The 27,834-nt window shown below is 34.9% G+C and overlaps 1 long non-coding RNA gene across 1 annotated transcript; it reads left to right on the top strand.

Moving 5' to 3' along the window:
• Positions 1 to 6,824: 6,824 nt before the first annotated feature.
• On the top strand, positions 6,825 to 8,282 carry LOC113732319 (uncharacterized). The gene is made up of 2 exons (XR_011841174.1): positions 6,825 to 7,357; positions 7,885 to 8,282. It is a non-coding gene; the product is annotated as an uncharacterized lncRNA (long non-coding RNA).
• Positions 8,283 to 27,834: the final 19,552 nt, after the last annotated feature.

Below are 27,834 nucleotides of genomic sequence, written 5' to 3'. Positions count from 1 at the left end.
GAAGAGTTTTTTGAGATTACTGTAGTTAAAGTTATTAAAAAAATTTGTAAAAAACTAACTTGGCAAAAAACTTATTTGCCGAACAAGTATGTTTGGATTTTGGAAAGGATTAAATGCAAAAACAACCCTGAACTATAATATACCTTGTTACAGTTTACCTTCCAAACTATTTTTATAGGCACTTTGCCCCGTTTCATGACATAGTTGAACAAATCTACCTCTTTTATCTTCTTAAGCACTGTTATTTTTTTTTCCCTATCATTTTCTTTTTAGATTCTTCCTTGCTATTTTATTTAAGCATTGTTTAGTATACTAGATTAGTCAAAACTTATTTATTTCTTAATTTCGCATGTCAATATTTTATAAAAGAAATCTATGGTATACAAGATTTCTTTCCAAATGTTGAAAGTCAACGTCATTTAAGAAAATTAACTATTCCAATATATAAGAACAAAAGAGATATTGATTAATCAATTATTAATACTATCAATAACAAATAAAAAATGAACTATTATTGTTGTTTATCCTTATCTTTTTCTTTCACTACAAATAATAATTGTTGACTTTTCTTTCTTACATGATGTATAATATGTTACTTTTGTTATAAATAGTTGAGTAATTGTGAACTTTAATTGGTTTATAGGTAATTAAATTATTGAATTACTAGATTAATACAATTTACGATATAAGCTACATATATTTTGTAATAACAAAGAATTTATGATGAATTATTAAGAATGAATTTAACATATAAATAAATTTAAAAAGCGGTTTAAAAATATTAAAAATTTTGATGTAAGTCATTTAGCACTAGAGGGAAACATTGGTAAGGTCCATGAGAGAAAGGGAAAAAAGAAGAAAAAAATAGAAAGAAAAGGGAGAAAAGGAAAAAATGAAAAAAATAGAGGAAAAAAATTTAAGATAGTAGAGGGAGTTTTGTCCAAACATATCATTCAAGGGTGCAAAATACTAATTATTATAGTTTAGGAGGTAAAGTACAATTGAGTATGTAGCTCATGAGGGTATTTTTGCATTTAACCCTTTTGGCAAAGAAGTTAGGCATGGAGCCGCTAAATTTTGGCAAAGAATAGATGCTTATTTACTTAGGCGCCGAATTATATGTCTATTCTTAGGCAGCGCAGAGCTAGGCATGTTTAATTCGGTGCCTAGTTCTTATGCACCGAACAATCTAACTTAGGCACTGAACGCAGGGGCCGCTAAATTTAGTCTTAGATGCTCAAAGAACTACAAGGCATGGAGCCGCTAAATTTTTGAAGAATTTTATTGAAGACAACAGCTATTATCGCAGGTACAGCGCAGCTCATGAGTTGAACTAACATAATGCTTATTTAATTTTAACAATAACAACAACATCCAAGAAGAATGAAAATAGGTTAAGTAAATCCGGTAATATAGGCCTAACACCTTGAGAAATCTTTGACGAGCATTTCATTATCTTTTGAATGGAAACGGGGCCTCACAAGTTCCATTTCGCACTAGTTGATGTAAATTAACAATTTATTTTCAATTTACACCAAATTATCCTTAACTTGTAGTAAATGATAATAGTCAACCTCTATCAAAGTGATTACACAAAATAATAACAAATAAACATACATGGAACTACACCTGATTTACATTAGACTGGAACCAATTCACACCGAAATACTACTAATTTACACCAAAAGTCAACTCGTGCAAAATTTGTATGAAACACAAATTGTGAGACCCTGGATCCTTTCTGAACCTCCTGCAATTGCAACATCAACACAACAGTTAGTCTAAATTATTTTTGAAGGAGTTTAGTACTTAGCCCGTGTTTGATAACATAATTCAGTACTTAAACTTAATATATTTAAACGCATTTGATAACCCAAAATTGAATATCTAAATTAATTAAATGCCACTGAATTTCTTAACCAAAACTTGTTTTCAAAACTAAATGATAAACTATTCACTTATCAATAAATGTAATGCACACTCAAATGTATTTGATTTAATACTTAACAATTCAATAACTTAATAGATTCGGACTTCAACTTTCAAATTTTATATTTCAGTTTTCAAACTTCAGTTTTATCAAACACATCCTTGGTAGCTAGAGAGCCCATTTGAAGAAGTCTGATGATATTGGATTAATGCAAATGCAAAATAAGAGGGCTAGTGATCTCTTAGTTCTAGTCAATACCAATGTGGATCACTACAAGTTAGATGCTAATTCCAGTTGAAAATAGTAATTACAGGCATATTTTCTGTTCAGTCATTGCTAACGCTAACGATGGTGCATTTGCTTGCAGTAGCTAATACACATTCTATACTGAGTAATTCAAGAACAATGTCAAAAGTAGACAGGCTAATGATGTTTGGTGTGCAAATACACAATTACAACGGGATAGATTTCTTCACTATATACAGCTGGAATAGAGGAATCCAGAATTATGATTAAAAATCACTAATCTTTGCTCATGCAAAAGCAAACAGAAGGACAAATTCTAAGTTCCGATGTGGATGGACCATTGAACCCAATTAATTTGTGAACAAAGCACTAAAATAGATGGACTGCTAAGATACCAAATCACTTGCGAGTCATAAAAACAGAAAATTCTTCTTCTAACGACAAATGCAAATTTCTTTAGCAGCAACATCCACATACTAGTGAAGCAGTAAAAACCTAGACAAGAACTTGAACAATTGTTCAACCAACATGCAAAACCCGAAAAAAAAAAAAAACATATATCAATAGAATCACACGATTATTATGCATGACTTGTCGAGTTCAATTTAAGTTCGGTTTAACAAGCAAACCAAACCAGATTCAGATCTCAATTCCAAATTGTTAGGAAGCAATTCATTCCAAAGGCAACGCTAGTAATGGGCGACAATCAGAAAAGAAAAGGAGATGATAACATCGTATCTTTTCAAACTTCAAAATTACAGTGAAATGTCACTAAAGCTCATCTTAGAAAAGCTTTGGGTGCCGGTGAGTAGAAAAAAGTATCATCAGGTATTTTCCAAGGAGTCAAAAGATGAATTGCTCGGCGATTACCAATTTCAACTTTAACTCTTCACCAAACAGTAACAATTAACATTCATAGGAATGGCCTGTGCAGTGAGCTAAGGTTTAGAAGAAACAATCGTCACTAACGATAAAATGGTACGACTCTAAAGTAAAACCCGCAATCAAGTAGATCATGGCGTGTGCAGTGAGCTAAGGTTTAGAAGAAACAATCTGTCACTTTACGACAAAATGTACGACTAAAGGAAAAAAAAAAAAAGACTAAATCCGTTTTTGGACTAGAGGTGAGGTTTGAACCCCTCCTGTAATGAAAAAAATTTAAAAATTTGATCTAATTAGGTCACATTATCTGAGAACTAGTTCTTCTTTTAACCTGCAATTGGGCACGAGGAAAATTTAAAAAAAAATGTTTATTGGTCTCCTACACATCCTTTAGTTATTTCCCCCACAAAAACAAGAAATGAAAAGATTAAAAAAATGTGTGTACACTTACTGTGTTTGTGTATATAGCTATATTAATTTACTATCCAATAAATTGAAAAATATCAAAAGGGTGACTAGCTACTAAAAATTTACCATACACAATAAAATTTGTCATGTTAAATTATGTTTTCTGAAATGTTTAAATAAATTTGTTATTGTAAAAGAATTTGGCACAAAATTCTAAGTTTTAATTTAAAAAATAAGTTACTGTAACATGGTTCAATTTATAGAGCTTACACAGGTGTGATATACAGAATAATGTACACAATAATGTATAATCACATCACGTTAAAGTACTAGGATACTTGAAATATTTTATTCAGATGCATACTTTTATTCTAAGTGAGATGCACAGATCACGCCTCTACAGCGAATTTTTTGTCCTTGGACTTCGTCTTCATTTAGCCAATGCCACCTGCCATCACAATAAAATTGATAAACATGTCCCAAAACTTAACGAGTTAGATACCTTACTCTGATCTGCTCCGGTGCAGAATTATATGGTTATCGACCATATGAAAAATAAAAGGTGTAAACGTGTCTAATCAAACTAAATATATTAAATATTTTTATTTTCATGAATTTGAGATAGTATTTAAGATTAGCTTATTTATTTATTAAGCCAAGTTCAGAAGAATTTTTACTGAGTTGAATTCGATTAATTTATCAATAAATCCCAATTTTATGATCATCAGGCTAATCTTGATCTACACTTCAAATATCCTCAAAAAAAATCTACACTTCAAATTATATCAAGCATAAAATGTTGTTCTAACTTGATTTAATTAGTTCACAAATCAAATTTAAACGAACTCTTACAGAGTGAAATTTGAGCATTGAGTAACTCGATTTATTTTTCAGTTCTAATTGAGGGATTCAGGTTTTGGTCCATATTATAGAATTTGAATCAAAATGGGAAGCAAAAACCCACCATGGACAAGATTTTTTTTCACTTGTCCAGTTTGACAACCGGATGGTTTTTGGTTCTCTTATGAGTTAATCAGTTTAAAGTCAAAGTCATAAACTTGGGAAAAATATGAGATAAAAGCTAAAACTTTCATATCCATTAATAAATCTGCTAAACACTTGATAATGGTACAAGCAAATTATATTATTGTATTCGAATGCATAAAATATCTCATTTTATTCATTTATATATAGATCAAGTTTTACTATAACTTAATAGTATTATATTCTTTTACTCTTTTTTAATAAAAGCAAATTTCATTAACAGATTATTAGAAATCGTCCACTATACTCAGTAATACACTTAAATTTCATCTTATTTATCATATTCAATTCTTCATAAAGCAACTTCAAATTAGTTTAGTTCCAGGAAAATCTAACTTGGTCAATTTATCCTTTCATCATTACTTTAAGTATCATTTTGTAAAGTAATGAACAATTAAGAACTTGGCAACATTATTATAACTTTTGGTAAATTGAATACGGCTTTATAGTGGAAAGAAGTTTATGTTTCCAATTTTTTGCACTCCTGTTCAAGAGGGATGCCTTGAATAAAAGTGAAGTTCTAATAAGAGGTCTTATATTATTTAACAAGTAAAATATTTCCATTACATGAGCCCGTAATACATAAAAATGTATGAAACTCCTTATTATACCATTGATCTACAAGCTACCTTATATTTACTTAGTAAGTTAAGTGACTTTTTTTTTCGGAGCATTGGGTTGGGTGATAAGGGGAGAGGGATTGTAAGTATGAGTTTTTAGATTCAAAACCTTCCACTTATTGAAAAAAAAAAAAGAAGGTGTTATTTATGTATCTTAACTAGTGTCACAGGGACACTCGTTAGAAAAATTCTTTTTATAAATAAAAGAATAAAAAATAAAAAATTACTTTGACACCGTATGATGCATTCTCGCTTTGTCTTTACTTAAGAATGTAAATGTTTGCGATCATTACTACATGAGAGTTTAATTAAAAAAAAAAAAGAATAGAGACTAAAATATAATTTTGAAAAGAATGGAAGAAGTCTAGGAACTAGAAGCCAATAAAATACAGTTAATGTTATTGGCAACTTGACATATGAGGAAGTTATGAAGGAAAGAATAGATGGTCCCACAAGGTTCTACCCCACCTTTTTATAAATATTTTCAATCACTATGTGTGTTTTCTATTTTTTTGAGTTAAGTGGATGCATATAGATGACATAGATAATCTATTTAAATCCACCAATATAATTGAATTTAGGTAGTTATCCAATTAAAACCATTGAATTTATATGGATCATCTAAATCTATTTAAGGTTGGTTTATATGGATAGATTGGTGGATATGAATTCATTTTGCCACTTCTAGCCAAAACTAGTCAAAAAAAAAAAAAACGATGGGTCTTCTACTCTATGTTCTGGATCAGGATCCGACGGGACTATTCAAAAAAAATCTATCAAAGCTTATAATTTCTAAGAAAAATGAAAAAAAAATATATTTGTAAACTAATTTCTAACTAATACAAAAAAAAAAACCAAATAAGGGAAGAAATCAAATTGACCTTACTCAAATACATCACCCTAATCAAATTATATTGATAAATATATATTTTTTAAATTATTAATCCATTTATATCCTGTCCGGGTCGGATACGGGTCGGAATACTATATTCCGTATCCAACTTCCATTTTTTGTTTGACAAAACGGATCCAGATCCGGATCCGGGTAACGGAATTAAATCCCTACCCGTACTTGGCATAATTTGATGGATCCAGTCCAGGTTCGGGTCTAGATCCGGACCGTTGACAGGCCTACATGTGCACATATTAATTTGTTGACTTGACAAACTCCGTACAATTTTAGGCACCTGGAGCTCTATCTAACACAACAACATTGAAATTGAAAAGCGGTTACGTAATGCAACAAATTATCTGTTTTATTCTCTGTGTCACTTCTTATTTCACTTTTTATTATGTTGTTATTTTTTTTCATAAATATTATATTTTAGTTCTTTTCTGTTTCTTTAAAACCCAATAACTATTAATTGAGTAATACAAAATTTAAGAAATTCAAAAAAATCAAAATGTATAAAAAATGAGATTTTTACTAATTTTCTACTGATTAATAGTTATTGGATCTTAAAGAAACAAAAAAAAACTAAAATATGACATTTATGAAGGAGAAATAGTAATACAATAAAAGGTGGAATAGAGAGTATCACAAGAAATGAGATAGAAGATCCGTTACGATTACGTAACATACTTTTTAATTTTTTTTTTTTTTTTGGAAAACGAAAATCGTTGTGTTTCCCCTCAGCTGTGGTCCTATAAATTATCCTCCTCGTCTGCTTTATACTTCACACAACACCAACTTGCTTCCTTCTTTCTTCTCCTCCTTTTTACTTGTAACAAAACAATGGCAAAGGGTTTGGCCATAGCATCCCTCCAAATTCTGAGTCTGCCTTTACTAGCAAGCTTGGGACAATCAAAGACAGTGTTCACAAATTTGACGTTTTACGACCATGAATTTCAAAGTGGAGATTGCCAGAGTGTTTTCCCAGTTGCAGGTCTCACCAACGGAACTGGGGAATTGTACCAATTTGGAACTGTTGTTGTCATTGATAATATCTTGACACGAAGATTTTCAATCAAATCCGCACTAGTTGGTCGTTCGCAAGGCATTGCTGCAGTAACATCCCGTGATGGCAACAACGGAGAGCTTGTGTTAACTTTTCTGTTCACTAATGGAAAGTACAGTGGTAGCACTGTGGAAATAAAGGGAATTTTCATAGGGTCTCTGGATGTCAATGAACTTGCAATTTTAGGAGGAACCAAACAATTTCGGTATGCAACAGGGTATACTACCTTTGAGGTGGTCAGCCAAGTAGGAGGTCGTCTTGTTGTAAAGGTGAAACTCTACATTAGACAGGACATACCGGATGACTACCCTGGTATTGGTATTCATTAATAACTGATATATATACCTATATATATATGTATATATATCAGTATCCTATAAATAAACTTAACCCTGGGTTCTCTAGGTCATCAGGTCAAGAGTTTCTCCATGTAATAACTGTAAAAATGGATATGCTGGGAGCTGTAGGTTTCTCTATCAATAAAACAGTATGGTTCACAGTACTTTTGAATAATTTGGAGTAACTATTGCTAGATCTTTTCTCGACTTATGTTCCACTTTTAAAATAGAAGACAGAAAACTAAGGCAAGAATGTGCCATAAATTTCTTTCTCTTTACTAATTAAAATCTGAATAATCTAGATACGATTATAGTTGTTCTTATTACCTAGTTATTCAATATAAAGGATTTTTTTTCTAGGAAAACATAAGATTTTTATTATGCTTACCATAAAAAATTTAGTACTACCAATTTTTTCCACAGAACCATTGCAGAAATAGGATTCTTTTCTATTACAGATATGAATGGGATAAAGTTAGCTGAAGGAGGTCATAAAGGAAACTATGAGGTGCTTTACGAATCTATTCAGCGACCCGATACCTATTTCTGAGGAACACTTATCTGCTTTAAGGTCTTTAGAGATGCGGAAGCTATGTCATGAGAAGCAACTACTATTGGAGGCTTCTGTCACTAAAGCTGAGATTAAAGAGGTGTTCTTTAAGATGAAGAGAGGTATGCCCCTGGCCCTAATGGTTTTACTGCTGATTTCTGTATTCTAAATTGGGAGAGAGTTGGAGTGGAGATTGTGAAGGCTGGGCAATCTTATTTTCCCCTGAATCCTTTATATGGTCCACTGAACTCTACTATCTAACTTTTGCTCCAAGCCTCCAAAGATCGCTAACCTGCGACTATGAAAGACTTTCGTCCAATTGCTTACTCATCTCTTTGCATTTATCATCTTTAGCTATCAAATTTAGTACCTTATTACCTTACACTATTACTATTTTTTTTCTCTTCTTTAATAGGGGAGGTAGGGGAGGGATAGCATTTACGAAGTGGGGAGGGGAGGGGAAGGGGAATTTCATTTCAAGACCTCTGCTCCCAAACTTTCAATCTTGGCCATTAGACTAAGGTCTTCTCGGTCTCATGACGCATTATATTATTTTAAGGGTGAATTCTACATTAGATAGAATTACCGGATGGCTACACACACACACATACATGGAAAAGTCATGCTCAAAAACTTAGTAATGTCATTTATTAGATATTTCAGCATCTAAAATAAAGCCAAATAGGCAGCAAGTGTTATACTTGTTTCGATGAAAACGAGAGTTTGGACTTCTAAATTTATTGGGTAAATTACATATGACTCCCTTAAGGTTTTAAAATAGTCATATAACCCTTCTGTGATTTTAGGTAAAGTGAAAAATAGACGGAATACACAATCATTTATGGCAATTATATGATATGGGCTCCAAAAGTGTATGTGATAAAATCATAATGTCTACTCCTATGGTTTACATAAATAAGAACTTTATACCCTCTGACTTTTATATTTATCCATGTAATCTCCCAAAATTTTATATAAGGTGATTAAGTCATCATTTAATTTAGCATGGAGTAAAGGCACTACTGGTATCTTAACTAACGACACTACATAGGCTATTTTTTGCCAAGTTTTCACTTTATATGAAATCATAGGTGGTGGAATGGACATTTTAAAATGTTAAAGAAGTAATGTGGCAATAGATGAAATCACAAAAAATTATTTGTAATATACCCTGATTTGTTTAGCAAAATATTCTTTCTATTTATTTTCCTTTTTCTAGTTCTCCTTTGTAAGGTTTAATTTTCATGAACTGGAAAAAATATATTTTCTTTTTTTTTCTGAGATTTGCACAAGGGTGGATGAAGAGTTCATTCAATATCCATTATCTATGTGGATATACTTATTAGCAAATTGTAACTCTATATAACCTCAAGTCTTTCATTTCTTTGATACTTAAGCCTTTCAACTATTTAGTTGTACTTTTTTTTTAAAATCAAAATCTAATTTTATTTTATTTTTAGAAAATTTTGACAGAGTTTCCCCTTACAAATGGACGAAAACTCCCTGCCAACAAACGCAAAAGCAAGAAGAATTAAAATTAAAACTCTCGACTAAATCCTCCCGTAGGTTAGTCTACTTTTCTCCTCCTGATAGACGGAATACCTAACCTATCTACTCGAATTTCCCCGCGCGCCAATCTTGGAATTGCACTGAAATGATCGTAAATGCTGATGTCATGGTTACTAGTAGAAGCGCCCACATTTGCTAGTCTGTCCTCCACCTTGTTAGCTTCTCTGTGGCAATAAGCAAAATGCGTTGCATCCTCAACCATGTCCCAAATCTGTTTGGCCTCTCTTCGTATCATCCACGGGCACTGGAGCCATCTTTGAAGAATTCCAACCAAAACTAGTGAATCAACTTTTATACTTACATTGGTAAATCCCTTTTGATTGCACAATCGGAGACCCGTTAACAAGGCCAACGCTTCTGCCCGCAAACTAGAAGTTTCTCCAAAGTAAACCGAGAAAGCCAATAATGGAGTTCCCAATGAATCACGTAGTATTCCCCCACCACCACTCAATCCTGGATTGCCCTTGGAGCATCCATCCGTATTCAATGTTAACAGTCCAGCCTCCTTTGCCCTCCACCCCACCAGTTGAAAAGTATAATCAGTTGGCGGTTGAGCTGTCCACTCGTTTAATTGAGGAAACGTTTGCACCGCAAGCCTCTGGTTAAACTGAAATTCTACTACCGCTTTCACATCTAGCAAAATGTCATGACAAATTCTGGTAACTCGCATCTAAGTCCCTTCATAATATGCTTTATTCCGAGCCTTCCAGATATGCTAGCATATAAAACTTGGGAGAATTGAGTAAAGGAACCGTCTTTTCTCAGACCGAGGTGAAGACATACACCAAACCATTATCCATGTCCGTAGTGATGAGCCTGTTACCCCACATATCCTACCAAAATAATTCCAGACTCCCTTTGCAACCTGACCATCCGAGAAAACATGCTCCAATGTCTCATTTGATCCCTCTTGGCAGCACAAGCATTTTGATACCAATTGGACTCCCACCCTCCACAAAATATTTGCTAACGGCAATTTATTCAATAACAATTTCAGCATGAAGAAAGATATTTTCAATGGAATCCGAGGATGCCATACCTGAGAATGAATCATAGAGTAATTACGAGCTTGATGAACCTCCTGAAAGGCCGATAATAGAGTGAACTTTCCCGATGCTGTTTGACTCCATATAAGTTCATCACGGCAATCTCCCTCCGAAATCGGATGTTGTAATATTGGATGGATAAACTCTTGCGATATATATTGGACGAGCAAGTTAATGTTCCAGTCCCTATTTGATATGAATTCCTTGAAAGTTAGGGCCGGATACACCATAGTTTTAAGATATAGAGCATCACTACCCAACCAATTGTCATACCAAAAGTTGCAGGAACCCGCGTCAACCAACCATACCATAGATAGTTCCACCTGTCGACTTATGTTTAACATTCTTTTCCACGTCCCCGAGTCATACCGCCGCAATTCCACCTGACAAGGATGAATCTTACAAGCATCACCAGCAACACTAATCAAGGTATAAAGAGCTATATGAAACGAAAATATGATATGAAGTGGCATTTTTCTTGATAAAAGTTGTCTACTTCCATTTTTACCCATGAATTCATTAGCATGTGGTATGAACATGACATATTTATAGACAAATATGGCTAGAAAAGTGATTCGGGACAAATTTTTAAGCTTTCAATATGTAGGGATCTTAATTCATCATTTTCGTATGAGGGGCTAAAAATAGATGTTATGCAATTGCTAGGCCAATTTGTAGTTTTTTAGACTCAGATTCTTGACTAACAACATATTATTTTTTTGAACATGCAAGTGAACGAACCAGCCGTACTAATACCAATTTCCATTTTTGTGATCTTTAGCATGTACTGTGTATCAAAATACATTCAAACAAATCAATCAATAAAATCAAGGTGGAATAACCACATAATGGCTAGAATAATTGCCATGACTGCATGGTTGTGTGGATTCCTTAGTGCCATATTCAAGATCTTGAGGTTGTCTGAGACAATATTTGCAGTTACGAGGAAAGAACAAAGTTCAAGCACTGAAGAGAGTGATGAGAAACTAGGAGTTTCACATTTGATAATTCACCAGTTTTTGTGCCTGGCACAACCATTTTGATGATGTATTGGAGGTAAAATAGAGTGGAATGGAGAATTGGAGGTAAAATAGACTGCTTTGGGTATTGGATTCTTGAATTTCATACAAGGGAATGGAGGTAAAATAGAGTGGGAAATAGGAGAATTGGTATGTAGCATATGGGTGGTCTTATGTTTTTGGCCATTCTTGAAAGAGTTACTTGGGAAACGAAAATATGGGATTCTATCGTCCACAGTTTGCAAGTCTGCAGCTCTGGTATTTGTGTTTGTGCAGGTTTGCAGATCAGGCTGGGGAATATGAGACTTTTGTTTTTTTAAGGTTAACTGGTTAAGTATTGGTTCCATACTTGTATTTAATTTATGAAATTCACATGTTCATCTAAGAAAGATTTTCATCACTGATATTTTTCTGGAAAAGCACAGTAAAACTGTCCTATAATAGTATAATACTTTAAAAAAAAATGCGGTGTAAGATAATAAAATGTTTGAAAATTTCTTTTTTGTTTTTTTTTTCTGCAGGAGAAGTTTGGAAGCTTGGGATTTAAGAAATAAGGAGGGGTATCTGTTTTGAAACAATGTTTACTATAGGGAAAAATTGATCGGGCTCAAGTATTAGATCAAAACTTTCTTGACTAAATACAGGACTCTAAAATTTAGCAGCGTATCAAAATGATTTTTGAAATTTAAATGGAAATAAATCAAGGCTCTAATGTTTACCATTTTGACCAATGTGATCCCCAAAATTTTGATAAACTAAATATGGTCCCTAATGTTTCTAGATATTTTGTCGGCCATTTAATATCCAAGAAGCCACGTGGGCTTTAGTAACTGACAAGTGACAAACTAGTTTATTCTGGTGTCTTCATTGAACCAAAAAACAGATTATCTTGAAATCAAAACTATTGTTGTTTTTCTTGGAGGAGTCTTTTTAAGGTTAATAGGTGCTTGTAACAAGTGAGATGTATGCCTGTTTCAGAAATTAATCCGCAAAAGGTAATAAACTCAAAACTCTTTAATTAGAGAAACAAACAGAAATACATAGTATTAGGCATATAAACAACCTAACGCCCACGATAAAAAATGCTTCTTAAAAAGTTTGGACACTTAAAATCATAGACTGAACTCATTTTGATAAGAGTATATTTTACGTATTTTTAGTGTGCTTTATTGGTTTGTTTTGGTGTGTTTTATTTAATTTTATAAATAATTAACTAAGATTCTAGTGAAAATATGCATTTTGTGGTTTAAAGTGTTAAAATTGCATTTCTATGGATTTTTATGATAAAAATTTCATATTTTACAGGTTTATTGATTCAATCATCAAATGGAGTGCATTGAGAATATAATTTGATGATTGATGATGGATTAAAGTGATAAAAATAGAATATGAAGTGTGAAAGAAGAAATGCAATTAAAGTCAAAAGGAAGCAAGATGTTCAGCTTTGACACATTTTTGTATTTTGGCTATATTTTGAGCTACATACATTGGATTGAGATGATTCTTGAACCATTTTTGAAGCTAAGAGACAGATCTACATTTGGTATGAAGACATCAAAGTCCAATTCGGCTGTTTTCCTGGTCAAAATGTTGAAATACAGAAGTAAAAGTCCGCTGCTGAGAGCTGAAAAAGCGGAATTGACCAGTCAGTGATATTTTTATCATATCTTGGTCCTCAAAACTCCAAATTGGATGATTCTTGAAGCATTAGACAGCTATTTCAATGGACTACAACTTCTATGTTTTGCACAAGAGCCAATTCAGCCGCCATCATAGAGAAAATAGCAGTTGAACTAGACAGATTCTGGTAAAAAATAGCTGCTCTCCACTGGTACAACCTGTTTTCTCCTTCAATAATTTACAGCTATGAATGAACCTATGACAAGATCATAGAGAAAATAGCAGTTGAAGTAGCCAGATTCTGGTCAGAAATAGCTGCTCTCCACTGGTACAACCTGTTTTCTCCTTCAATAATTTACAACTATGAATGAACGTATGACAAGCAATTAGCAGCCGTAAAAGGGATGTTTCAAGCCTCATTTCCTGACTGCATTCATCTATATATAGCCATGGACTTGCAAGATTCAAAAGAACTTGGGAAGGCTAGAGAAACTCACCAAAAACGTAGTCTTCACTAGATGTTCCCTTAGTTCATTAGTTAGGCTAGTATATTATAGTTAGTGTGTGTTTCCTTCTTGTATTTGTAGTTAGATTTGGATGAAGATTGGAGGAGCAAAGATGGAGAGTTAGAGCTCATGTGACAAGGGTGACATCTCTTCTATCACTTTCTCTTTTGTATTTAATTTCATGTTTAACTATAATACAAGTTTGGATCTTATTTTCATGTTTTGCTAAAGTTTATGCCTAGAGTATGGATGAACTTTCTATATTTTGTTAGTGATGTTTATTTGGTTATTTGGTGATATTATTTTGAGTAAGTCATTTATCACTTTTTTTTTCTAATCATAATTAACTGGCCATTAATTGTGATTATCTAAAGGTGTTAAATTTGCAATGAGAATTGGAATTTAACACTAGTTCAAAGAAGTGATAAACTTAGGGAGTACACTTACGAGAGTAGAGGTGCACCTATGTGGCTTAAGTGACTTGTTCATGTAATTTCATAGAAGAAATGAGCTTGTATTTAATTCATAACCACGAGAGTAGGTATGACTTAATTACAAGTATAGTTGATTCACTATGAGAGTAGGTTTCACATACATTAGGAAATTACGCCATAACTAGCCAAGATAATAACATTTACTTAACCGGTATTCTCATTTGCAAGAGTAGTAGAAATTCCATATCTCTAGGAGCTTTCTAGTGTTATTTTCATAAATTTTATATTTGTGGTAGTTTAAATAATAAAGGAGTTTGAAAACATCGGTAATTGCAATCTTCCCTGTAAGATCGACCCTTAATACCCTATACTCGCTCACGATTCGTATACTTGCGATAAATCGTGTGTGGGGTATTTAGGAGTTTATAAATGTAAAACTTGATTGGGATGAGCTTAATATTATATGTATACCCCGCGCACGTCACATTTAATAAAAGAACTTGAAAATGCTTAATAAAACTTGGCATACTTAAATCAGAATCGTTAACTAGTTTATAGGAAAGCACATCAATTATTGAAATACTACATCAAAAAATTTACTTTAATGCAGTTGATATTAGTGAAGTTTGAAATACAAGAAAGCTTAAACAAAAAGTTTAACAAAATTTTCTCCAATTTTTCTCAATTTTCTCGATAATTGCATCTGTTCATGGAAAAATAAAAAGCAATGCATTTTAGAGATAGTTAAGAAGTAGAGAGGCAGAGTCAATACGATATAGACAATGCATGGTACAGGGGAATTGGCAGGATTAATCAATTTTGCAGTGTTATTGTTGGAAGAAAAACCACATGGACACTGAAAAATAAAATATGTATAGTTTTTTATATATAAAAAAAAAACCATTACTCATCTGCATATTTCTACCATTGATAATTTGATATATGCACATGTAAGCTTAAATTTTGGTCAATCACCATATCCAAATTACTCAAAAAGGTTTTGGAGTATAATAAGGTGGGTTCATACTAGAAATAGGCACTTGTGTGAGCTTAGTCTTTCATAGGGATGGCAATGAGTAGAGTAAAATTTGATGCCTGTGAATAATCGATCCGATGGTTAATTTGATCAGACTAATCGATAGGTAATCTGTTAGGATTTGGAATTGATAAAAGGTAACTCGTGGATAATCCAATAAGATTTGGTAAGAGAGAGAACCCTAAAAATCCGAAACCTAAAACTACACACACACACACACACACTTTTTATATTTTAAAATTTAACATAATATTTTGATTTAACATTATGTATATATTAATTTTAATTTGATAATAGTTAATTTTTTTCTCAATTATTCAAATTGGCAGGTAGAGAGTACTCAACCCGTTGCCATCCCTAGTCTTTCCTTCTCAGTGAATCGATTTTTTTATTCTTAATGCACTTAACATTTATGCCATCCTTGTAGCATGAATCTCAAAGTCATCCAAGGGTCAGCATAATGCGTTGTATCAATCGAAACCCAACGTTCTAGTGCAATTCTACAACATGCAAAACTAGGTATTTGAATGTATGAATTACTATATCAAACCCCTTGCACAAACAAAAACTGGCCATGATTGTACACAACGCATTCATTCTTTTTTTTTTTTGTCAGCAACGATATATTTGTATAACCTACTCTATCCTAATCTAGGGGGAAGGGGGAGCCTAAAGAGGCTGTGGTAGGGGCTAGTGAGTTTACAGACCCAACTAGACCAAGGGAGTGCAATGACACAACTCTTAGATTTTTTTCGCTGCAGGTGAGGTTTGAACCCTCACTTACAGCCCAAGGAGGGACTTAAGTCTCTTCCTGGTGGCCACTGAGCCATTGGCCACAACGCATTCATTCAATTGGATGGAAAGAGTATTAAAACATTGTGACAATAGAACTGTCTCATGAATGTGAATCCAAGTAAGCAACGATTGGCAAATACATCTTTATTTTTTACAAGGCATGTAAGGATCGAAGACAACCTAAGAAGGGGGGTGAATTAGGCTTTCAAAAAACCTGCTAAGATATAGTCCACTTTTTCACAGACTACCTTTCTTTTCTCTAATACCTCCCAATGAACGAGATAACACAAGAGCACAAGTATTCGTGAGATGAAGAGAAGAACAGTTTATGTAGAAAAGCAGTAAATGAAAGTAAAGAAACAAACCAGATTTCAAACACAACTGAGGTTTGAACACCACTTTTATATACCAAATTACTTCAAGTTGAACAAACTTGCAACCAATCTTTTGTGTACAAGGAAGGGATCACTTCCTTCTTGCCCCAAACCACACTTGGTCAAGCAAGGAAGTTTTACAAACACTCGCAAACCCTCACCATGCTACACTATTGAAGAAGCTGTGTCACACTTGAAAAACTACACGAAGATTGCACAAGCAAAGAGTACAAATGTTCCTTTTGAGTATTCTAGCACTTGAATCACTCACAATCTGATGTAGGCTTGATGTGCAAAGTTCCCTTTAGGTGGTTGACTTTGTTCTATTTATAGGAGACCAGAAAATTATTCAATTAATGCTGTCAACGGGTAGAAGGCAACTGAAGAGTCAACTAGCCGTTGGTACTGTCGGACGTCCGATACACAGGTGTTGAGCGTCCGATCCTGATCAGTAATCAAGTAACTCCTGGCTTGACTTCTTCGGACGTCCGAGTCTGAGTTCTTTACTGATCCGAAGATACTCAAAGAATGTCGGACGTCCGATACTCTCCTTTTGTGCGTCCGACATCATCCTCAGCAGACTTCATTCTTTTTGATCTTCTTTTTCTGCTTTAAATCCACAGACCGTTTGGTTCATTTCTGAAAAGGATCTCTACAAAAGGTATTAGAAACATCCAATTGTTTTGTAATCATCAAAAGATATGAGTTGAGATAAACAATCTCCCCCTTTTTGATGATGACAAAACAATTGGATAGAGCAAAAAAAAAAATATATATAGTATACAGGAAGTGCATGAGTAGTATACAGGAAGAAACGCAATCCACATCATCAGTGCTGATCCAACTCAACTCCTCCTGAGACTGACTCCCCCTAACTAGTTACTCTATACCATCAGTGTTAAACCAAATCCAATTCCAATTCTCCCCCTTTTTGTCATCACAAGATTTAGTATCAGTTTTGGTACCAGCAATGCATCTCATCAGAAACAATATCAGTATACACATTTCCAATGTACAGCACAGTTTGGAATCAATCATTTAGCAGATATCAATCAGAAACATTCATTCAATCAGCAGATTGCATAACTAATCATGTCACCCATTCAAAACATTCATAACAAAACACTTAGTTATAACATTCATAAGCAGTAAAAAATATCCAGTTGTACAGACCATGTGTTCAGCACTTAACACAAAAGTGCAATGCAAAAGATGAACTATAGTCCTAGATAAAGGTGCAGTGACCTAGTAGTGCCTAGATGGTGATTTTAGATGATCCAGGCCTTCTCCTTGCCAGACGATACTGTGCAGGATCCTCTTCTTCCTCAGTTTCTTCATCACTATCTTCATCTGATTCCTCAGTTGCTGGAGCCTTGCCTTTATCCTTGGGCTGAGAACTGGAAGCTAGTGTAGTCTTAACGCCAGTAGTTGGTCCTGTGGGCTCAGTTCTTGGCTCATTTACATTGCTCTCAGGTATTAGAGGGACAAGTAGGTTTCTTTTTTCAATGAAGGAGGATTTTTGGTCAGAGGTCATGGTCATCATGAGACCTTCTTCAATAAGCAAGACATGCTATTTGAGGTCTTCAAGCAAGGAAATGACTTCAGAATTGGATGCGAAGGACCTGCTAGCAGACTTCCTAGGATGAATGGTGAAAGGAGAGACAAAGTCTGACTGATCACGAGAAGTCCTAGGAGTGACAGGGGTTTCATGAAAATTTTTCCTTCTAGACTCAGCAACAGTCTCCTTATAGCACCAATGGCCTTCAAAAAATGTTAAGTTCTTTCGTTCAAAATAAGCTTTTGAGAAGACTGATGAAGCACTGTCTTTGGGAGATTTTCCAGAAAAAGGAATTTCAAAATGGGCAAAGATAGGGGTCAGAAATCTGCCATAAGAGAGCTTCCTACGGCTGTCAGTGCTAATTTTGAGCAAAAACTTACACATTATAAATCCAAAGTCAATGCGAATTTTTTCAACAAAGCAGTAGAACAGATAGAGTTCCATTTTGTTTGCATCTGTTCTGTGGCCATCAGTTGGCACTAACAGATTTGAAATGATGGTGAAGATGATCAGGTTCTGAGGACTAAGATCATCCAGTCTTGCCTCAGCAGGAGTATTGAATGTGGTTTGAAAATAGGTCATGAGTTTAGCATTGTAAAAATGATGGTAGGTAGAAGGAAATTCCTCATATGAAAAGAAATTTGCAATTTTTCCTTTGAAATTAGGTTCGATACTGGTTTTCAGAATGGAATTCACAATGTCAGGAGTTAACATGATGTCTACAGAATTGACCCTAGAGATGAGTTCAGTGTGTGATTTACCCTTTCTAAGATTAGCAAAAAATTGATACAACATGTCAGGGTAAAAGACATTAGGAATGGTCAGAATATGAGTCCACTTCTGGAATTCAAATAGTTTGATAACAGGTTCAAGATCAAGCTTACGAAATTCATAGGGAAGAATGAGCCTTTGGGTGATGAACCCTTTTTGAGAGACTAACTCAAATCTGTCTCTAGCTTCATCATCAATGAATTTTGGAAGAGGAGTGGGTTCTTTTACTGGCTGAGACACAGGATTCTTTCCAGAACGTTTCCTGTTTGAGGTTTGTGTGGCAGATGCCCCTACGTTTTGAGCCTCAGTTCTTGTCCTTGGAGACTTCCTGGTAGAGGGTTCAGGAGTTTGCTGACTCCCAGTAGTGTTTCCTACATTCTGCTGATCATCAGAGGGATCAGCAGATTACTTTTTCTTGGAATGGGGAGTGCTCTTCCTCTTTGCAGTCCTCTTTCTTTTAGCAGAGGATCTTGTGACAGTTTCATCACCCTGGGTAACCTGCTCTGGTTCCTCATTTCCACCAGCAATGTTCCCTTCAGAGTTCTGCCCTTCCATCTGCTCATCAGATGATTCAGCAGTTGGAGTAACCAGTTTTCTTTGGGCAGTTTGCTTCACTTTATCACCACGGGTCACAATCTTCTTTTTGGGTGCCACAGGAGGTGGTTCCACGACTTCAATGTCTTCATCCCTAAGCCTAAAGGATCGTCCGGCACTAGTAGATCCTCCTCTGACTCTAACCATGATACAATGTGGATATAATTTTTGATGCAGAATGTGGTGTACAGAAGAAGAATGCAGTAAAAGCCAACTAGAGTGCACTAAGAAGCCGCAAGAAGGGAGTTGTGTGAAGTTAGGGTTTCGTATGTGAATTGGGAGTTTTGGGGTAGTTGGGGGTTAGGAGTGATTTTTATGAGTGATTAAGGAGCAATAGAGGTGTAAATAAGTTGGTTGGTTCAATTTTTCGGAACTTGGTTTGAGGAGAGAGGAATTTGAATTTCAAATATTGGAGGAAACTGAAAGGTCGCGTCCGAGACTTATGGAGAAAAATGAACTAAGAAGAATGGGTAACTGCCTTATAGGACTCATTTTTTGAGTGTCGGACGTCCGAACGAAATGATGCGTCCGACACAACCGTTCGAACCAGGGTTTTTCTAAAACTTGGACGAAGAACACTGTCGGACGTCCGTTCCAATTCATCGGACGTCCGATAAAGATTGACTAGAAATAAGACTTAGAACATTTTTTCTGAAACACCCAATTTTGTCCTCAAGGACACAAATTGATCTAGCGGAAGAGCTTTTGTGAGGATATCAGCGATCTGTTCTTTAGAACAAACAAACTCAACACGGATTACCCCCTTTGAGACAAGATCGCTAATGAAATGATGCTTTATAGCAATGTGCTTAGTCCTAGAGTGTTGAATGGGATTTTTTGTTAGATTGATTGCACTAGTGTTGTCACAGTACATGGGTACACATTCATATACTAAACCTAAGTCATTCAATGTGTTTTTCATCCATAACAATTGAGCACAGCAAGCACCAGCAGCAACCTATTCACCTTCAGTAGTGGACAGTGAGATAGCATTTTATTTTTTACTAAACCAAGAGACCAAGCAATTTTCAAGAAAGTTGCATATGCCAGTAGTACTTTTTCTATCTATTTTACAACCACCAAAGTCAGCATCAGAGAATCCACACAAAGGAAGTTCATGACATTTTGGATACCACAAGCCAAAATTTAAGGTTCCTTTAAGATATCTCAAGATTCTTTTTACCGCATTCAAGTGTGATTCCTTTGGACAGGATTGAAATCGAGCACATAAGCACACAGCAAACATGATGTCAGGCCTACTAGCAGTTAAATAAAGTAAACTTCCAATCATACCTCTGTACTTCTTCTCCTTAACTTTTGTACCTTCTTCATCTTTGTCAAGTTTGGTAGATGTGCACATAGGTGTCCCAACAAGCTTTGATTCCTCCATTCCGAATCTTTTTAGCAACTCCTTGGTGTATTTTGTTTGATTTATAAATGTTCCATCTTGGGTTTGAATCACTTGGAGTCCAAGGAAGAAGTTCAGTTCTCCCATCATGCTCATATCAAATTCTTTTTGCATGATGATGGAGAAGTCCTTGCACAATTTTTCATTAGTAGCACCAAATATGATATCATCCATATATATTTGCACAATCAAAAGATCTCGTGAGTTTTGTTTTGTAAAAAATGTAGTGTCTACAATGCCTCTTTTAAAACCATTTTCAATCAAAAATCCACTCAGACGTTCATACCATGCTCTAGGAGCTTGCTTTAATCCATATAAAGCTTTTGAGAGTTTAAACACGTGATCTCGATAAGATTCATTTTCAAAACCAGGAGGTTGGTCAACATAGACTTCTTGATCTATAAATCCATTTAAGAAGGCACTCTTAACATCCATTTGAAATAATTTAAAATTCTTGAAACATGCAAATGCTAAAAACATTCTTATGGATTCCAGCCTGGCTACTGGTGCAAAAGACTCATCAAAGTCTATTCCCTCTTCTTGAGTGTATCCCTTAGCCACCAGTCTAGCCTTATTTCTAACAATCTCCCCTTTATCATTCATTTTGTTTCTAAAAACCCATTTAGTGCCAATGATAGGATGGCCTTGTGGTCTGGCAACCAGGATCCAAACTTTGTTTCTTTCAAATTGGATTAACTCTTCTTCCATAGCTAAAATCCAGTGCTCATCATTCAATGCATCAACAATATTTTTAGGTTCAATATGTGATACAAAAGCAAGATTATCTACCAGGTGTCTAGAGGAACGAGTCCTGACCTTTTCAGAAGGATCACCAATTATAAGCTCCCTGGGATGATTATGAGCAAATTTCCAGACTCTTGGAAGATCATTAGAAGTAGTGGTATCTCTATTATTCACTTCTTCAGCTGGACTGACCTGAGTATCAGCATCCTTTGAATCAGTTTCTGGTGAGGCAGAGTCATGATCATTGATTGCTAGTTTCTTCAGTTCTTCTTGAACACCTGTGTCATCATCTTCACCACAACTCATAGAGATGTCACCATTAGATTCATCAAAAGTAATGTGTATAGCCTCCTCTATAATCAATGTTCTACGATTATAAACTCTGAAACCTCTTTTGTTTTCACAATAACCCAAGAAAATTCCCTCATCAGATTTCTTGTCAACCTTTCCAAGATGTTCCTTGATATTCAAAATGAAACATTTACAACCAAATACTTTGAAGTAACCGACAACAGGCTTTTTGTCATACATGAGCTCATAGGAAGTTTTGTTCAAAATTGGTCTTAGAAGAACTCTATTCATGGTATAACAGGCTGTGTTTATGGCTTCAGCCCAAAAATATTTTGGTAAATTGCATTCACTAAGCATGGTTCTAGCAGCCTCTTGGAGAGTTCTATTTTTTCTTTCTACAACTCCATTTTGTTGAGGAACTCTAGCAATAGAGAATTCATGAGTAATACCATTATGATCACAAAATTCTGGAAAACCACAGAACTTGAATTCTGTCCCATTATCACTTCTAATCCTGACAATTTTCAAGCCAAGCAGATTTTGTACTTTAGCAAATAATGAGGTAAAATTCTTAAAGGCATCATCTTTATGAGCAAGGAATATCACCCAAGTATATCTAGAATAGTCATCAACAATCACAAAACAGTATCTCTTACCACCAAGGCTTGCAGTTTGTGTAGGACCAAACAGATCAAGGTGCAGAAGTTCAAGTGATTTTGAAGTAGAAACACATTTCTTAGGTTTAAAAGAAACCTTGACTTGTTTTCCAAATTGGCAAGCATCATAAATTATGTCTTTTTCAAATCTAATTTTTGGAAGACCTCTAACAAGTTCCTTTTTAGAAATTTCTTTCAGCAAATCCATATTGAAGTGACACAACCTTCTATGCCACAACCATGGGTCCTCATTTGCTACTTTGAGACATTTGAGATATGAGGAATCAATTTTTTCAAGAAAAACTACATAGACATCATTAACTCTTTTTCCTTTGAAAACAATGTTGAACTTTGAGTCAAATATAAGACATTCAAGCTTTTTGAACAATACAAACAGATTCCTATCACACAATTGGCTAACACTTAACAGATTGTAGCTCAAATTGTTAACAAGAAGAACATTGTGGATAAAAGTTTGATCATTCTTACCAACATCGCCAATACCAACAGTCTTGGCTTTGTTATCATCTCCAAACGTTACCTTTCCACTTGCTTTTTGCTTGAGTTTAATGAATTGTGATGCATCACCAGTCATATGTCTTGAGCATCCACTATCAATGAACCATTTTGATTTTTTAGCAATATTATCCTGGTTCACCTACACACAAACCCACAAGATAATACTTGGTACCCTTCACATATTGGGTCCTTGAGAGTTAGTCTTATGTTTAACTATCCACATGCATCTCATGTCATTCCTCATGTTTTTCTTAACATGACAGTTGCTATTCATGTGACCAGATTGACAACAAAAGTTGCATACTGACATTGGATCAATCAAATGAACAGGTTTAATGAATCTGACTTGCCTTCTTCTGTGGATAGCAAACTCATTTGTATTTTGGTTCAGTCTTATTTGATGTGTATTAACATAAGGTACAGTGTCATTCTTTTGAAGATGGTTCTGTTTCAAATGATGTAACAATTGACATAAGTCATCCATCCTTTTTCTTAAGCTGCATTGCTCACTTCTGAGTATGTCACAGTAATTTTTCTTTTTGTAAAGTTCAGCAAGCACATCAGATTTAGTCTTTTTCAGGTTATCATTTTCATACTTAAGACATTTGTTTTGTCGAAAAAGATTTGCATTGTCTTGTATTAGAAAGCTAATTTTCTGCTTCAGTTCCTTGTTTTTAACAAAGGATTCTTTCAATCTGTTATGCATTTTTTCTAGAAAAGAATTAACATCATCATCAGATTCACTATCACTATCGGTTTGAGAGTTGCATTGTGTTACCTCTTCATCTCCAATAGCCATGAAAGCCACTTGAGCAGATTCCTCTTCTTCTTCAACTTCGCCTTCTGAGTTGCAATCATTCCAGGTAATTTGAAAATTGTTGAACTTTGGTTTTCGTTTAAAATTTTTTTTTCTTCTTTTTCTTCATAGGACACTCATTTGCATAATGTTCAAATTGGCCACATTCAAAACATTTATCGCTTTGCTTCTTGTTGAACTTTAGTTTCCCTCTATTTCTGAAGTCATTAGTCTGATTCTGGAAGGAATTGCTGGATCCGCCTTTCCTGAATCTTCTCTTATTGAGAAATCTTTTGAAGCCTCTTGTGATGAGTGCAATATCACTGTCATCACCTTCCAAGTCATTTTCATCCAGTGAGGCTGTTTCATCTTCATCTTGTGAGACTTTCAGAGCAATACTCTTCCTTCCTTTTGTGTCTTCTTCTTCATGCATCTTAGATTTAAGTTTCAGTTCGTAAGAAGTTAGAGAGTTAATCAGAGATTCAATGGATAAGGAATTTAGATCCTTGGCTTCCTCTATGGCAGTCACTTTGCTTTCCCAATCCTTTGATAGAGCATTCAGAATTTTTCTGTTCTTTTCACCTAGAGAGTACTCCTTCTCAAGCACCTCTAAATCTTTGATCAGATCATTAAATCTACAATACATTTTGTCGATGTTTTCATGGGGCTCCATCTTAAAAGATTCATACTTGGTGACCAAAATGAACTTTTTCTGTTCTCTTACGTTGTCACTACCCTCATGAATTTCTCTTAGCTTATCCCACATTTCTTTGGCAGATTTACACCCTTTTACTCTAATTGACTCATTTGAGTCTAAGGCACTATAAAAAACATTCATGGTTTTGGCATTCAATGTGAGATTGGTTCTATCTTGAGCATTCATCTCAGCTCTCATTTTTTGCCGCAACAAACCTGTTTCTGCATCAAGAAAGTTAGCATCATGCGGTCCTTCATTCACAATAAACCACAGCTCAATATCAATGAATTGCAAGAAGATAATCATTCTTTCTTTCCAACTAACATAATTGGAACCAGTAAACATGGGAGGCCTAGTAACAGATTGCCCCTCAACAAACATAGCATGACTGGTTGTCATCTTTACTCCAAGCCGCTTGAGCTTAATCTCTAGGAGACCAAGTTCTGATACCAATTGTAAGGATCGAAGACAACCTAAGAGGGGAGGTGAATTAGGCTTTCAAAAAACCTGCTAAGATATAGTCCACTTTTTCACAGACTACTTTTCTTTTCTCTAATACCTCCCAATGAACGAGATAACACAAGAGCACAAGTATTCGTGAGATGAAGAGAAGAACAGTTTATGTAGAAAAGCAGTAAATGAAAGTAAAGAAACAAACCAGACTTCAAACACAACTGAGGTTTGAACACCACTTTTATATACCAAATTACTTCAAGTTGAACAAACTTGCAACCAATCTTTTGTGTACAAGGAAGGGATCACTTCCTTCTTGCCCCAAACCACACTTGGTCAAGCAAGGAAGTTTTACAAACACTCGCAAACCCTCACTATGCTACACTATTGAAGAAGCTGTGTCACACTTGAAAAACTACACGAAGATTGCACAAGCAAAGAGTACAAATGTTCCTTTTGAGTATTCTAGCACTTGAATCACTCACAATCTGATGTAGGCTTGATGTGCAAAGTTCCCTTTAGGTGGTTGACTTTGTTCTATTTATAGGAGACCAGAAAATTATTCAATTAATGTTGTCAACGGGTAGAAGGCAACTGAAGAGTCAACTAGCCGTTGGTGCTGTCGGACGTCCGATACACAGGTGTTGAGCGTCCGATCCTGATCAGTAATCAAGTAACTCCTGGCTTGACTTCTTCGGACGTCCGAGTCTGAGTTCTTTACTCGTCCGAAGATACTCAAAGAATGTTGGACGTCCGATACTCTCCTTTTGTGCGTCCGACATCATCCTCAGCAGACTTCATTCTTTTTTATCTTCTTTTTCTGCTTTAAATCCATAGACCTGTTTGGTTCATTTCTGAAAAGGATCTCTACAAAAGGTATTAGAAACATCCAATTGTTTTGTAATCATCAAAAGATATGAGTTGAGATAAACAAGGCAGGCAACTGGAATGTATAATTCCCATGAAATGGAACACTGCTCTAGCTTTTAAATGCCTTGGTAGGCCGCAATCTCACCAGATATCAGGCTGGAGCTCACCAGTAGTTGGAGGCATCCATCTCCTTGAGTTGTAGACATTCTCGCCCACTTTCCATCCAGGAACATCCTTCATTATTCTCGCCTCTTCCTCAAGGTATTTCTTCCATTCTTTGACAAATTTGATTAGAGAAGCAACTACATAAATTAATTAATGGGGTGGTCATCAAGTAAAATGCAATAATTTGAAGAGGGGCACATTCAGTGTGTTCTAAGAGAAAACCACAATAGAAGTTACTCACCTTTCATCTTCTTCAGCTTGCAGCAGAGGTAAGATAGCACTACGCGCAGCATACTTTTCTTCCTTCAGTGCCCTACATGGTGCAAGAACTGTCAGCACATAATGCACATAACATTGTGTTTTGTATTACTTCAAGCAAAATTCAGTAAAACCCGCATGATTGTTCTCAAAATCAACATTCGTCTGTAACTCTTTTTTCAGTAAAAACAAAATACCAACATGATTGTGCAGGATGCAAGCATAGGCTTATTTGTTGCCTGGTAATTGTAAGAAAATAATATAGAAGTACAAGACTGTATAGAGTCAAACCAGAAAAATTCAAGAGAGAATTCTATAGAAACAAGTTTACATAAATGTGGATCAAAACTTGAAGAATTCAAGGCGTGTAATCACTTTCCTTGAAGTTTGATTGCCCCCACTATCTTGCTAATCCGGTTTCTGGCCAAAAACTCTAGAATACAGTGAATTCTAATTTAGACAACCAAGTAGAAAGTTCTTGGGTTTGTCTAGTCAAGAATAAAAATGCTTAAGTTAGTTTTCTGGTGTTCAACATATTGATTTATACACTCACAACATTCAGAAAATCGTTAAAAACTGTTCACATGTAACCTTTCAAAGGAACATGAAGTTTCACTGTAAAAAGTGCTTCCAAACGGTGCAAACCTTTCCTATTTTGCAAACTACATTAACAATCCCCCACTTAGTTTGCAAAATAGAAAGTCAAACTAACACTGAAAATTCATGCATCAAGGAAAGTAACTCTCGTCTTAAACTCCCCTTGCTGAAAATTAAGTTTCGGTCTGATTTGGTCGTTCTAGATTAGACGTGGGCACGTTTAACTTGTACGAAGTCTTCTGTTTTGTAACCAAAACTCTGATCTTTAAGCGTGATCATTTAGCGTGGGCACACTTAACTCCTAAGGAGTCTTCTGGTCACCAAACCGAAATACACATTTAAGTGAAGCCCTTGGTGGCTAAATTGCTTAAACCAAGATTCACAAAAATAAGAAATATTACATACATGAATCATGTAGCATTTATATATTCACAATCATCTTTAGCACTATTATCAGTCATGTGCTCATCCTATTCATGATCATATACAAGAGATCACCCAAAACTCTTGTTAGAAGCGGCACCACTTCTATGACCATATAGGTAAACTATATTTCTAGTTTTAACAAATAAAACACAAGAAATATGTTTATTAAGAGTTACTTCTCATCCTACTCACTTAAGAGTAACACATGACACTACTAATTGGAATGGTCTACACATAAAAAAAAACGTGGTGTTCACTATCACTTGAAGCAACTTATTATTACCCTTTAAACCTTCCAAACTAGGGGTAGTACTAGAAGAAAGGTTGGGTTACCATTACTAAGTGATTTTAGTATAAGGGTTTTAATCCCATTTCGGATGTTGTCACATTCACTAACTCTCTTGTTAAAGGTTTAGTCAACGGATCCGCCAAGTTTTTGTGTATTCTTACAAACACAATACTGACAACATCATTTGCAAGCATTTGTCTTATAAATGCATGTCTCAAACTTATATGTCTAGACTTACCATTATAAACTTTATTCAATACTCTAGACATAGTAGTTTCACTATCATAAAAGATAGTTGTTGGAGGCATTGGTCTAGGCCAAAAATCAATATCGAGTAAAAGATCTCTTAGCCACTCAACCTCTTTAC

Source organism: Coffea arabica, chromosome 2e (genome assembly GCF_036785885.1).
Source record: "Coffea arabica cultivar ET-39 chromosome 2e, Coffea Arabica ET-39 HiFi, whole genome shotgun sequence".
Taxonomy (NCBI): domain Eukaryota; kingdom Viridiplantae; phylum Streptophyta; class Magnoliopsida; order Gentianales; family Rubiaceae; genus Coffea; species Coffea arabica.
The sequence above is the reverse complement of the archived record's forward strand: the minus strand, read 5'-3'. Positions and strand labels throughout refer to the sequence as shown.